Genomic DNA, 16,006 nt, shown 5'->3' on the forward strand with positions numbered 1-16,006 from the left:
TTCATCCCAAAACTAATCTCAGTCGCCTTCAAGAACCTCATTTAAACGCTGTTGGTGAAACAGATCTCGCCCCCTGGGACCCGGATACGGACATAAACCTTCCTTCTCCACCAGATTCCAGCTGAAAGACATTCCTGTTTGTTACACTTTATCCTCGGAGTCTCCTGGGTGATAACACCTTTATTTAGCTGTATTTATTGTTGAATGCCAGTAATTATTGATAAAGTGTACTTTGTCATTTGCCGTTGATGAGGTTAAATAGATGGTTGGTAACATGAGAGGTGCCGGATGGGGCGCTGTAGTGCCAAACCAGTGTATAGAAGTAGTCCTTGTAGCAAAATAATGTACATTTTACTCAGTTGTATCGGACTGCTTGGAATTGGAGATGTGGCACCTGGAACCACAAGTGAACACGGTCTGGAAAGTGGCTTTGGGTGGCATGCGCCGTTCAAAGCTCCAGTGCAAGCAGGCGAGGAATGGTGCCCGGGGGGGTTCTCACTGATGGCTGAGAGGGGGCGATGTAACCTTGGTGAGGGCACCCAGTGCCTGTGTTGATATGATATATATCCTTATGAAAGGCTTGGTGATGGCGTGTGTCCTGTGGTCTCTGTGCATTGCGCTCTGTGGTGTGTGGGCCTCTAGCTGTTGTTCAGATTCATCTGCCAGCTGTTACCATGGGGTTATTTATAAACCGACCTGCCTGCCTTGTAGTACCCCCCTCTTCAGACAGCGGTCATGCTTTGCAAGCACGCACACACTCCTGCTATCTTTGTGATCATAATGTGCTGTTCCCGAAACTCACCCTGCCCACACCACATGCACAGCTCTACCTCTCCAGATTCGGACTTGGTAGGATGCAGTTCCCAAAATAAAAGGCCACACTCCGCTCTGCGACTGCACACTCAGCTCTGATGCTGTTGTATTTGGGAACTTCAGCCCGCGTCCAGACTTCCAAACAGCTCTCCCCCTTCACGCTCAGACTTTTGAAACTTAAAGGTTCTTAAAATTCACGCACCATCCCAGCCACTCGCGCCCCCCCCCGCTCAGTTTTGGCATGGTGTAGTGTCACTTAACTCCAGACCTTTCCGTACGCATCTATATGTCTCTTTCTTCCTGCACACTCGGCTGTGTGATGCTGCAGTATTTTTGAACACCAGCCCCATGTGCAGACATCCACACGGCTCTCTCCCTGCACACTCAGCTGTGTGATGCTGTTTGAGGTCCAGCCCCATGCGCAGGCATCTTACACAACTTTCTCCCTGCACACTTGTCTGTGTGATGCTGCATTGTTCTGGAACTCCAGCCCAAGCCACACTGCTCTTTGACACTGCTATAGGTGTTACATTTGCAACAGTTAAAACTATTGACATTGTACATGAGGGAGCTAGTAATTTCAATATTTTCAATACCAACACATAAATAAAAAATTAGTCAATTTACAATACAAAAAGCTCAAACTTTCCTAATGCGAGACCTATTGCATTGCAAATGCTTGTGTTTTCTTTTCTTTACAAGCACAATAAAGGAAACCATGTGGCTTGCTCTTAAAATCCACATCGTGAACGACGTGCTACAGGATCAATATGGAGGTTCATTAGGTTAAATTGAAAAGTAAAAATTGAAAATCCCTATCTCATTTGGAGTTGCAAGGTCGTGATTCTGTTTTTTCCACATTGTTGGCACAGTGACCATGGAAGATAATCTCTATCACTGGAATATATCTGCCAAAAGAACCCGTATCTAATGCAGTAATAAAAACAAGACAAGCCCGGCAGAGCGTGGCGCGCGCACTTGGCGGGGGCGGGGGAGCGCATTCCAGGCGGGGGAGCGGACCCTTAGAAGTGCGATGCCAAACGGATTGCATGGCGGCACGATGCGCGTGATTGTGCGCGTGCTCGCCATGCAATCCGCTTTTCGGAGCACTTTTGGGAGCCCCTTACAATAGTCTCGCTTTGTGACCGCTTACACGATAGCAAGGCGAGACCTAAAAAAACGGGTTCACCAGTGAGGCATAATATCACAGATTAACAGAAGTCAGGCACAAAACGTAAGGAGAACAGTGAGGCACAATACCAAGTTTAAACAGCAGTCAGGCGCAAAGTAGAAGAATTAAGGGCACAGAGCGGAAAAAACCAAGTTTAACAGCAGTCAGGCACAATGTAGTAAAATTAAGGTACATAGCGGAAAAACAAGACCAGAATCAGGGTAGATTCGAACCCTGCAATGGTGGGGCTTGCAGGCAACGCAGAGCACAGCGGAGCTGCAGGGGAGAGTGCGATCCTGGAGGTCTCACTCTGTAATTAGTTCAATGGAAGCTCTGACCCTGTTTACCAGGCAGGTCGCTCCCCTCACCGCCACGCAGCCCCCTGTGTGACCACTGACCGCTGCTGCATTGTGTCTGCCTGCGTTAGAGTGACTGTGCCCTCCTTCTCTTCTGTACCCACGAGTGAGTGATTCTCCCCCACTGTACCTGTGTATTTTGCTGCCTTGATTGTCCCCCTCTCCTTTGGTGCCCAGATTGTGTCCCTTTTTTCTTCTGTCTTTCCCCGCGTCTCCCCCTCGCCGCCCGTTTCCCGCCGCCGCGTCCCGTAGCACCGTCCCCCTCTCGCACCCTATTGGCCGCCGCGTCCCATAGCTCCACCCCCCTCGCACCCTGTTGGCCGCCCCGCTCCCACCTCCCAGCTGCTCCTCCCTCCCTCTCCCACTCATATGGAGGCCGCGCAGCGGTAAAGAGAGCGACCTCTGACCCTGTTTACCAGGCAGGTCGCTCCCCTCACCGCCACGCAGCCCCCTGTGTGACCACTGACCGCTGCTGCATTGTGTCTGCCTGCGTTAGAGTGACTGTGCCCTCCTTCTCTTCTGTACCCACGAGTGAGTGATTCTCCCCCACTGTACCTGTGTATTTTGCTGCCTTGATTGTCCCCCTCTCCTTTGGTGCCCAGATTGTGTCCCTTTTTTCTTCTGTCTTTCCCCGCGTCTCCCCCTCGCCGCCCATTTCCCGCCGCCGCGTCCCGTAGCTCCGCCCCCCCGCACCCTTTTGGCCGCCGCGTCCCATAGCTCCACCCCCCTCGCACCCTATTGGCCGCCCCGCTCCCACCTCCCAGCTGCTCCTCCCTCCCTCTCCCACTCATATGGAGGCCGCGCAGCGGTAGAGAGAGCGACCTCTGACCCTGTTTACCAGGCAGGTCGCTCCCCTCACCGCCACGCAGCCCCCTGTGTGACCACTGACCGCTGCTGCATTGTGTCTGCCTGCGTTAGAGTGACTGTGCCCTCCTTCTCTTCTGTACCCACGAGTGAGTGATTCTCCCCCACTGTACCTGTGTATTTTGCTGCCTTGATTGTCCCCCTCTCCTTTGGTGCCCAGATTGTGTCCCTTTTTTCTTCTGTCTTTCCCCGCGTCTCCCCCTCGCCGCCCGTTTCCCGCCGCCGCGTCCCGTAGCTCCGCCCCCTCGCACCCTATTGGCCGCCGCGTCCCATAGCTCCGCCCCCTCGCACCCTATTGGCCGCCCCGCTCCCACCTCCCAGGTGCTCCTCCCTCCCTCTCCCACTCATATGGAGGCCGCGCAGCGGTAGAGAGAGCGACCTCTGACCCTGTTTACCAGGCAGGCCGCTCCCCTCACCGCCACGCAGCCCCCTGTGTGACCACTGACCGCTGCTGCATTGTGTCTGCCTGCGTTAGAGTGACTGTGCCCTCCTTCTCTTCTGTACCCACGAGTGAGTGATTCTCCCCCACTGTACCTGTGTATTTTGCTGCCTTGATTGTCCCCCTCTCCTTTGGTGCCCAGATTGTGTCCCTTTTTTCTTCTGTCTTTCCCCGTGTCTCCCCCTCGCCGCCCGTTTCCTGCCGCCGCGTCCCGTAGCTCTGCCACCCTCGCACCCTATTGGCCGCCGCGTCCCATAGCTCCGCCCCCTTGCACCCTATTGGCCGCCCCGCTCCCACCTCCCAGCTGCTCCTCCTTCCCTCTCCCACTTATATGGAGGGCACGCAGCGGCCGCGCAGTGGCCGCACGCAGCGGGCACCCCGCTGGCGCGCCGAAGGCGCGCCTAAGGCAAGCCCGTCTGCGCTGGTCTGCGCCTGGCCCGCGCCCAGCGCCAGACCCCCTGGCCCCCGCAGATGCCAGCCCACCCGCAAGACCTACAACACCGCCACTCTCATCGCACTCAACACCGGCCGGAGCCCCGGCTGCTGCAGAGCCACCCCAAGACGCACCCACGGACCCTTCACCTGCCAATCCTGCAAGTTCTCCTGCATCCGGACCCGTACCGCACCCGTCAAGCCAAGCACCAACAGCAACCACCTGAAGCACCTGAAGTGCATCCTGCTCAACACCCACTCCGTCCACAGGCACGCAGTGGAACTCTGGAACCTGCTCGACGCCACATGCCCAGACGTCGCCTTCCTCACAGAAACCTGGATGAACGCCTCCTCAGCACCCGACATCGCCATCGCCATCCCGGAAGGATACAAGATCACCCAGAGGGACCGCGTCAACCAGAATGGAGGAGGCATCGCCATCGTCCACAAGAACACCATCCGCATCACGACCAACTCCGAAGACACCCTCACAGCCGCCGAACACCTGCACTTCCAGATCCACACTGACCCCAAGACCACCCTCAGAGGCACCCTCATCTACAGACCCCCGGGACCTCGCACACAATTCAGCGAAGACATCGCCGACTTCATCAGCCCGCACGCCCTTCCCTCCGCTGACTACATCCTCCTCGGGGACCTCAACTTCCACCTGGAGAACAACAACAACCGCAGCACCACCACCCTGCTGGACAACCTCGCCAACCTCGGACTCAAGCAACTGGTGACCACCCCCACCCACTACGCTGGCCACACGCTCGACCCCGTCTTCTCCTCCAGCAAGGACATCACCTTCAGCCACGCCACCGGACTCCACTGGACAGACCACAGCTGCTTCCACTTCAGCTTCAGAAGGACCATGACTCACCACCACCCACAACTGGTCCCCCGCAGAAGCTGGAACAAGATCACTGCCGACCAGCTCACCACATCCCTGAGCCAGAACCCCCCCACCAGATCAGCGAACCCCAACCAAGCCGCCAACAACCTCACGAAATGGATCAGCAACTGCGCAGACGACCTCGCTCCACTGAAGACCCCCCCCCGCCAGACCCGGCACCAAGAAAGCATCTTGGTTTACCGACGTACTCAAGAGCTCCAAGAAGAACTGCCGGGCCCTCGAGAAAGCCTGGCGCAGAGACCCAACTACAGACAACATGACCACCCTCAAGCTCGCCACTCGAAGACATCACCAGCTGATCCACACCACCAAGAAATCCGCATTCAAGGAACGACTGGACAACAACGCCCGCAACAGCAAGGAACTCTTCAACATCGTCAAAGAGCTCTCGAACCCCAGCGCCGGAAACAACGACATCACGCCCTCGCAAGACCTCTGCAACTCGCTCGCCTCGTTCTTCCACAGCAAGATCGCAGACATACACAACAGTTTCAGCACACAGCCAACGCACCCTACGACCGGAACAACGCCCCCCACCACCACCCTCCGCGTCTGGACCCCAGTCAACACCGAAGACACCATCCGCACGATGAACTCCATCCACTCAGGATCTCCAACCGACCCCTGCTCTCACCACATCTTCAACAAGGCCGACTCCGTCATCGCACCCCACCTGCGGGACATCATCAACGCCTCCTTCGACACCGCCACCTTCCCAGAGAGCTGGAAGCACGCCGAACTCAGCGCCCTACTGAAGAAACCATCAGCGGACCCCACCAACCTCAAAAACTACCGCCCCATCTCGCTCCTTCCTTTTCCGGCCAAAGTCATCGAGAAAACCGTCAACAGACAACTGGCCGCCTTCCTCGAGACAAACGGATCCCTCGACCACTCGCAGTCCGGCTTCCGGGCCAACCACAGCACCGAGACCGCCCTCATCGCAGCCACCGACGACATCCGAGCTTTGCTCGACAACGGGGAAACAACGGCCCTCATCCTCCTGGACCTCTCCGTGGCGTTCGACACGGTCTGCCACCGCACCCTAGTGCAGCGCCTCAACAACATCGGTATCCAGGAGAAGGCACTGGAATGGATCATCTCCTTCCTCGCCGGAAGAACACAGAGAGTCCGCCTACCCCCGTTCAGATCCGAGGCCACTGAAGTCATCTGCGGCATACCACAAGGATCATCACTCAGCCCCACCCTCTTCAACGTCTACATGAGCCCCCTCGCAGCCATCGCACGCCAACACAACCTCAACATCATCTCCTACGCCGACGGCACCCAGCTGATCCTCTCCCTCACCAACGGCCCCGCCACCGCCAGAACCAACCTACACGAAGGCATGAAAGACGTAGCCGAGTGGATGATGAAAAGCCGCCTGAAACTGAACTCAGATAAGACGGAAGTCCTCATCCTGGGATCATCACCCTCCGCCTGGGACAACTCCTGGTGGCCCCCTGCCCTTGGCAGCGCACCCAAACCAACAGACCACGCACGCAACCTGGGCTTCGTCCTGGACTCCTCCCTCTCCATGACCAGACAAGTCAACGCCGTCTCCGCATCATGCTTCAACATCCTACGCATGCTACGTAAGATCTTCCGGTGGATCCCCACCGAAAGGAAGACGGTTGCCCAGGCCCTCGTCACCAGCCGACTGGACTACGGCAACTCCCTCTACGCCGGAACCACAGCCAAACTCCAGAAACGACTCCAGCGCATCCAGAACGCCTCAGCACGCCTCACCCTGGACATTCCCCGACACAGCCACATCTCCGTACACCTGAGAAACCTGCACTGGCTCCCCGTCAGCAAGAGAATCACGTTCCGACTCCTCACCCACGCACACAAAGCTCTCCACAACCAAGGCCCAAGATACCTCAACGACCGCGTGACCTTCTACACTCCCACCCGCCAGCTTCGATCAACCAGCCACGCCCTCGCCGCCGTCCCCCGCATCCGAAGAGCCACAACAGGAGGAAGTTCCTTCTCCTACCTGGCTGCCAAGACGTGGAACTCCCTCCCCATCCACCTCCGCCTGACCCATGACCACCTCTCCTTCAGGAAGCAACTCAAGACCTGGCTGTTCGAGCAGTAGCGGACCCCCCTCCCCCAAGCGCCTTGAGACCCTCCGGATGAGTAGCGCGCTATACAAATGCTTGATTGATTGATTGATTAATTGAAGCAAAGCTATAACCACCCAAATGCATTAGGCTATCAAATAAAAGTCCAGCACTGGAAAAAGTGTCTGTAATGACCTAGTGGGAGGTGTCCACCATGGCTGAGGGGCCTGATCCAAGGTTAGGCACAAGAACAGAAAGTGTCCTGGTGGTACAGATGCTCTTTAAAAGCCCAACAGAGTATGAGGCAAGGTAAGGAGTCAGGAAAAAGTGACTTTTTGGACTACATTTTGGAGTGCCAACTTGGGAAACCTTAGCCCATCCTCGCTATGTAAGGAAGGCAACAAGGTGGTAATTACAGTAACACAAAATTCTCTAATTTGTGATTACATTTTGTGTGCTCATTCAAGATGTGTTAAAATGTGGGTGTTTTGGAAAAAAATCATATACATAGCCTTATAAAACAACATGACCGTCAAGGCTTGACTTCTGGGGCTCTGATGTACTGGGTGGTTCCAACCATGTGCAAATTATGCTTTACAGATCCTGGTTTCAAGGAGCATGACTTACCATATTGTATGGCCCAAGTTATCGGTACACTGCAAAGACTGAGGTTATTGACGCATACATTTACCTGTTCTTGGTTCCTTCGTCCTGTCCATAGTGAGTGGGAGGCTGGCTAGCCTCAGACTGGCCTGTAATTGGCTGTACCAACACTCTGTCCATGGGGAATCTTTAATATCCTTTGGAGTCTTGATGTTATCCAGGCAAGTCTCTCTTTCATGTGGAGACTTCATCGAATTGTAGGACCTGAGGCCAAGGCTCTGTGCATTACATTGATCCATGTCCTTAGATAGCAAAGGCGACTGATGGGGATTCTGATCCTGAGGCATCTGTGCGAAAGAAAGTGAAGTTTCAGACTTCCAAATCTTACCTGCTCTCATTGCAGAAGGCATGTACCAAGACTCGTGGCCTGGTTGTGACCACTAAAGCCTTTGTGTAATGTGGCCACGACTGCGACATGTAAATACAAATAATGCAATACATTTTAAAATGAGGGTACGGAGAGTCAGACTGGGCTACTTTTGAGAATTTAGTAGCACAATGTTCATTTCCCTAGTTTATAAAATACACCTTTTTTATCATTTCTGCCATCCCTTTATAAATGGCCAGTGTGTGCAAGTCCTCCCTTGGGAAGCAGTGTTCTAGGAAATTCCTGTGAAACTGCATTGTGCAGATTTCCCTAAACCAAGCGCAGTTTCCACTTGAAGGATGGACAAAGCATCTCACGCTACATGGCAAGTGGGTGTATGTGTATGTGGGGGAAGAGTGGTTTGGAGCAGGCAGTTCATTGAGAGTTAGTTTGAGTAACTACAGAGCTGGCACTATCTTGGGCACTTGTAATGTTGGTTTTTCACTAGCGAGCTGTGGTTTTGACCATGAGCTGCACTCACAAGGACGCCTCAGTGCCTGCCTACCTCCATGTCCGCCATTTCGCTTTTTAGGTCTCGCCTGAGACAGCGCTTTAGCGCTGCTCTGGCGAGACTTATAGTAAGCACTTTTGGAAGTGCAAACGAGTGCTTTCAGGCCGCCAACTACTGTGCATGTGTGCCGGGCGCGCGCACCATTTGGCAGCCTGAAAGCACTCGTTGTCTTTCACTTTCGCCGCTTTGATGTTTTATCGTGATCACGATCACTTTCACATTCGCGGCCGTACGGCCGCTTCCCTTCCTACTTTAATTCACTGTTAAAGCAGAATCCACGCGTCGTAAAGCATGCCCGCCCCCACTCCCCCCTCCCACTCCCTCCTCGTCAGCTTCAGTGCGCTCTTGTTTTTTATGTTGTAGAGTGCATGTGCAGACTGCTCGTGTTGCACTGTCTGCGCTCGCCCATACACCTCCCACTCCGTTTGTTCCACCCCCTCCCTAGGTCCCTGGCGTCTCTCCCGCCGTGCTTTCACACCCGCTCTGTTTATTCCAACTCCTCTGTGGCCTCTCTTCTGCCGTGATTTCACATCCTCCCAGTCCGGAAAACCATTATTCAGTTGCCGCGAATGCCAGTCTGTTGTGGCACACGCAATGTTCTTTTAATTAATATTGACATTGAGCACTTCTGAGAAGTGCCTGCACCTTTAAATCCTGGCTTGCGTGTAGCTGCTCTGCTTTCACCCCTCCCTTTTTCATTCCGGATGTGTCCAGGCACCCGGAAGCAGCAGCTCCTTGTCCTCCGGGTTGCCGATAAACATGGGGGAACTACTGGTTTAGACCGTGGCGGTGGAGGGGGCTCAGAGTGTTTGACCTACTGCCCCCTCTCGAGCCCTTCCAGCATTCGCCAAGTCATCTCTCCAGTGTGCAAGTCCGAGGCACAGAATCCGGGAAAGCTTGGACCGGTTCCCAGCCCTCAAATCACACTCTCTCGAGTTGTATTTCCATCTGAGCTCCTGCGCTTCATGTTTTTGATGCTAACGCAGGGGATTCAGGTGCTTGTGTTACTTCCGCTGGTGCTAAACTGGTAACATGCTGAGTTGTGTACTACCCATTATTTAAGCATGGCCGGAAATGCAGTTTGTGTAGCTAGATACACAAGCGGTTAATATAATGCTATTATAATAGGAGAATGGGTTCCCAATTGCACATTATAAAAAGCATGTCACCTCGTAGTTCAATGACCATATACAGGCATGATGCTGACGAATGAGTGCTTGGTTAAGGGCATGGAAGTCTGAAGAGATTTACCAAAGTCTTATAAAATGGGTCTGGGAGAACCCAAGCAGTCTGGCTCAGACCTGCAGCCCCTCTCCTGCCCTCGTTTAAACCCCGCTAGTGTCTTCGTAGCGCTGCACAAGAGAACATCCTCTGCTTTCCAAAGTCTGTCACCCACCTCACTGCCATGTGTTTGACTTTTTCTGTACTCCCCCTTGCATCTATATGCCCCTACACACCGTGCTCTTTCTCATCTCCCCTTGACTTACTGCGTACTATTTCAAATATCTCTACTCACCTGTCCTCCACCCCCATCTTTTCATCCCCCTCCCGACCAGCTGCCCCAACCCCTTCCCTCCCACCAGCCTCTGCCCAGACACAGCCTGTTTGCACAGGTATCAAACGGCCATCGTGGCAATAAGTGCGACTGAACCTACCTGAAACTAGATTCCTACAAATACCCGCCACGCCTGGCTCTGCATGCAGTGCCTGGATGGGCGCCTTTCTTAAAGCAGCGCTAAGCATAGCATTTCATATATATGCGCATGTGTGTGTGATGTGTTTGTATATATATTGTACGTATTTACGTCTTTGGGAGTGTGAGGTAAATGCAATTGTGTGTGTGTAGTGGTAACGTGTTTAGTTGATGTGTTAGCATTAAGTGTGCATGTGTGTGTAAATGATTTCACTGGAACGAAACCCCGTTCTAATTTTTTCACAGCTGGCGAGGTGCAGAGAGCAGCACTTGGTGCGGGAAATAATTCCATTTGTGCGTCTCTGAACTGGTCGAAAGACCCCGGTCTGGAGTCTAGGCGCTGTGCTTTTTCCACGAGTGCTGCTAACGTCTGAATTTCAGTGCCGAAGATAGAAGGAAACGCGCGGGTCAAAGCCACAGGCCTATGAGATGTTAAACACCGAGATTCTTTCCTAATTTATCGCGAAACAGCGCGGTGACAGCCCCTTGATTCTCTTGCCTTCCTCTTTGTGCCCATTTTACGAGTGCACGGGTCATAGCACTTCTGCGGCAAGCACCCTCCAGCACCTCTGAAAACATACTTCAGCTTGTTGTGTTATTGTGCTGGTACATATTACCAGGCTAGGGTTTGAAATCGGCAATTTAAACATACATTGTGTGATCTTGACAACTGCTAGCAACAGCGGCAAATAAAGTATGGAACTCTCAGGGTTTGAGTTGGAAGTGACTAGTTAAAACTGCAGTCTTAGGCACAGATATCAATTTTTAGAGGCCCGCTCTACCATCCAAAGTTTGGACTCTTAACACCCGCAAACACCTCCCAATAACTTTGCTAAACATAACAGCTTGCGAGGGGGAGAGGATGTGGCCTAACAGCTAGAGCGGGTCGACCTCAAACCTGGGGAATTGGGTTTGGGTCTCGGCAGACACGCTCAACATCCTGTCATTCTGGGCAAATCACCGAATCTCCCCGTGCCTACCAAAAATGAATGTGTCTATGTGAAACGTAACTAGTGCTCATGCAAAGCGCTCAAGTTTGGAACGGAGTAAACCGGTTCAAGACCCTGCGTCGGCTCCACATTGTGTGATTCTGAGCAAACCGCCCGAGCCTACACATATGCATTTGACCTCGTGTGAGTAGTTTGGTGCTCATGTAAAGCGCTCAGAAGCCCTTGGACCGAGTTCTCGCTATAAAGAACAGAAAATAATAAATGTAAAGCATAGTCACTGCCTGTTGGATTGACCTTGTCTGTTTACAAACCTGGCCGTACCCTGGCTGGTAAACGGTGACAGCAGGAATGCACCAAGTATCATGACGGTACCAGACCAGAAAGGGGATCTGCAGGCAGCACTCTTGCAGACGCACATCCACAAAATGGTGCCTTACTTGCCTTTTAAACAAGCATTTGCAATGCAAATGGGTCTCGCATTTACGTGAGTAAGCTATTGGCATTGTAAATGACAATGCCTTTTATTTATGTTTTTAAAACGAAAACAAAAATAAAAGGCATTGTCATTTGCAATGTCAATAGCTCAAACTCTCGTAAATGCGAGACCTATTGCATTGCAAATGCTTGTTTCAACTGGTGCACCATGAAACTGAGCAACAATTCGCTTTGCCTCTGCGAGTGCATCATTACCGATGTCTTTAGCCCCCACTGTTGATGACAGGCTCCCTGCCTTCCCCAACCATGAAAGGAATGCTGCTAAATGGAACACTATATCCTGTGGGATCGCATTTCCCCCCGCCGAAGGGACTACTGGGAGCTGTGGGCTTCCCCCTAAAGGGGGCACCCCTGAAGGGCCGGGCTCCTCCCTGGGCTGGTGGACAGGCACAGGAACCACTGGTATAACAGGCGGGACACCCCCTACAGGTACCACTCCTGCAGGCGTGGGTTCCTCCCTGGGCTGGGGAGGTGGCACAGGGGCAACTGGTGTAACAGGTGGGACTGGTACTGGGGCAGGTGGGACATCCCCCAGAGGTACAGGTGCCACAGGTCGGACTTCCCCTAAAGGAACACGGGGCACGGGCGTAACTGGTTCATTCTGCCCCCTCTTCTTTGCCCTAACCCTTTTGGGGAGAGGAGGAAATGCCGCCCTGGGGGGCACCATGCTACGCCTAGCCCTCTCCTCTGTTCCCTCCTGCCCATCTACCCTCTCCCTGAGATCAGCGAGACCATGCCCTAACTTGTCCACCTTCTTCATCATTGCCTCCATCAGCTTCTCCATACGAGAGCGCTGATCACCCCTCTTCGCTTTCCCAGCCATTTTTCTAACACCAACTGCAGGAGTTACTGGTAATGTGCAGGCTATTACCCTAATTACATACAATGGCCTCTTATAACAAGCAAAATGGCAAACAGTATAATAGCCTAACTTAATCACTCCTACGTACTGCAATGACTTGGACCACAGTCCAGGCCCTTACCTTACCACGCTGGTGGTACACAACCGGCCGTAAGCATCCACACATCCAGAGCCCACCACCAGCTAATCCAGTGGGTCAGGTGAGTAAGCTCAAACCTGTGCGGCTCCCGGAAGCGCTGGAATGCGGGCCTGTCTGTGTTGCCAAACAAAAGATCCTGTGAGCTGCAAACCGTCCGCACCAAATCCTTGTGGGCCTCTTGCAATCACGTAAGTCTGGAGTCACCGCTTCTTGTCAACTCTAACAGACTAAATATAAACAAGTGATGACTCTAAATGAGGCTGAGCATACACGTTGTCTTTGAGTCCCTGATGCCTAGATTTAAACTGTGGAAAACAAAGACAATCAATTGGACCCTAAAATATGTTGCTGGCACCCCTCAGTACTCCCAATGCGACTGGTGGCAAAAGAACAACACAAACAGCGCTGCCCCTAATGTGTCCTACACCCTAAAATGTATAATTGCCAGAATGCTGACCAAAAGAGATCAAATAGGACAGAAACATTGGGAATTGGGCATGCAGCAAGAGGCTCAGACTCTAACCATTAGGCAACAGTGACTCTCCCTAGCGCGCAGCACTATCAGGCCCACAAGCGCTCCCTCTTAAACACGCTAAAAACATTAAAAAAAACCTTCCGAGCACCTCACCGGGGCGCAGATCTCGCTTCCGCTAACCGGACCCGTGTACAGGGAGCAGGACGCGGTGAGCGTGACCTCCCGCTGGAGCGCTGGCGAAATATTTTCAAATTAAGCTCGCGGTGAGCGCTACCTGCTCAATGCGCCACCGCTACCTCGTTCAAGCGCCGCACAGAGCAATTGCCCGCGCTGAGCAACAATGCACGCGACTACCGGCACTTGCACGCTTCTAGCTTAATTGAAAACGCACGCCGCTATCGGCTGTAGCGCTCAGCAGTGCTGGATTTAACCGCTTCTTAATTTATCCCCGATTGCTTCCACAACACACTTGACCTTGAGGGCAAATTCTTGACGAAGGACAGAAATGTGCGCAGATCACACAGCGCGCGCATGCCGGGAGGGTGAGCGCTCTACTAAAACAGGCGCTACCTCACCCGGGTACCTGCACAGGGACGCCGCCCACAAGAAGCCGCGGCCGGGTGCACACACTCGCCTCTTTCCAAGCAGGACCGCTGGTCGCCTGACGCACGCCACCTCCGGGACCGCTGGAACAAATCCTTAGGCCGCCGTCTCCGTGCAAGATCTGATGCAGCACTACTCCGCTACACAGCAATATCTGTAAGAAAAAGAAAAAGTCAAATTACAGCCTCCTACCGAGGCTGGTGTGGCAGGCTGGGGAGCGAGGAGCGAAGAGACAGACTCCTGCGCTCCCCAGCCTTTTATCAGGGGTTTCCATGCAGACCGGTTCTAACCGGCCTGGCGTTAGCCCATCGCGTGACCCGGAAGTGATTCCAATCACTTCCGGGTCACGCCTAGGGCCCAAGACCAATTGTTGGGGAGGCGCGCCTGTCGCATCACCAAGGTGCGCAACAGGCTTGCCTCCATGTCAGGAGGGGGCCGGCACGACCGCCATACTTTTGGCGTGGCCGATGCTGGCCCCGCCGTTCTCAGATCACTGTGTGTATGCATGTAAGTTGCTAATTGTTATCAGAGAAATGTAGTATCCATTATCACTTAATGTCTCATCACCACATTTATTTTTCCAGATTTTTTCCACCATTCAAGCCCATGGGATCTTTTTTTTTACTGAGTTGAAAAAACGTAGAGCAAAAGCTTTCTTTTCACAGCAGGAGTGGAGGAGATTTACAAAAGACAGGGTTGGAGAAAACAACAGGGAGCTAGCGTAAAGGAACTCGGGCGGAGTATAAACAATGTGAGAGAAATGAGGGCGGGTGGGGAAGCACACAGTCGACAGAGAAACTGAGTGCCAGGAGACAGATTAAAAAAAAAAAAAACATGCACTTTCGTCCTGCTTAATCCAAAAGAAAATAAGTAGCGCTTCATAAGCAAGCAGTGATGGGATGGCCATATGACCAAGTAAACAGTTTTTCGTTTCTAAATATTTTTACTTGTATGTGGAAAAGGGATGATTACTTCATCATCAACTAATGAGCACACATGTCGTGCTACAAACTATTATAGTTACAGAAAAATGGCAATACTAATCTTTGTTAGGTTTCATGGGACATACAGTACATGATAGGACCAAGAAGGGGGAGGGGCAGTCACTGGGTGTACCTGTATTGTTGATTTCCTAAAACATGGCCTTTGGTTCATTCACCTTCCACCATGGAAAGAGCAGGACTTCAAGGCCACTTTTAATACTGTGTGTAATCACCCAAGTACATGGATTGGTTCCTCCCGGCCCCCTTTTTAGGTGTCGCCTGGCGATAGCAGCGCATGCGTTGCTCTCGCCATGCGAGTGCCTATTGCAATCGATTTTCTGAAAGCCTTACATGCACGCGTAGGGATGGACAAAGATGGCTGCTCTCGCCATTTGTCAAACCCTAACAGCATGCGCGTGTACGTACGGACAGTGGACAGTCCGACGCCATCTTGTGGCAATAGCTTTCTATTGTCATGGCAACCAATCTTCTCATCAGAAGCTTCGTCACGCTGCCTTGTTTTTATAGTGCGAACTTCACCCGAAGGTATCGGGTATCAGAGTGCTTCTATTTCTCCTTGCCGCACCGAATATTTCTCTTTGGCATCTCTTCTCTGCGTTTCTCTTTCTCTCTATTATCTTTTATTTGGTCTATGTTTAACTCTTTCCTCTCTCTTGTCCCTACCCCTCTCTGCCGTATAGTGGCTTCCTCCCTGGCTTCCTCTCTAGTAATTATTTTTTCACTTTGTGTTCGCCCAGCTTTCTTCTTCATCTCTCTCTCTCTAGTGTTTTTTGCTCCACCTTTCATGCCTACTTTGGGGGACCCTCTCTTCTTTTCTCCTCAACAGAATCAACCGCAGTTGCGAACAAGGAGCACGCGAACACCACCAACTGCACCTGCAGTGCCCATGAGCACTAAAAGATGCACCTGGGGTATCTGTGAGCACCAACTGCCCCTGCAGTGCATGTAAACACCCATAACTGCAACCGCGGCACCTTTTAGAACAACTGTGAGCTCCTAATACACCAGTGTCCCTCCTGCGAGCAACACCACATACCGAGGCACAGGCAAGCACCACTTGACTCCACCTGCAGTGCCTTGCATGCGCCAATAGCACCTAGAGTGCTTGCAAGCATCACCCACTACAATTAATACCACCGCAGGTAAACCCCAGCCCAATAACTGGAGGACGTTTGGGCGCCACCAGT

Source organism: Triturus cristatus, chromosome 1_1 (assembly GCF_964204655.1).
Source record: "Triturus cristatus chromosome 1_1, aTriCri1.1, whole genome shotgun sequence".
Lineage (NCBI taxonomy): Eukaryota > Metazoa > Chordata > Amphibia > Caudata > Salamandridae > Triturus > Triturus cristatus.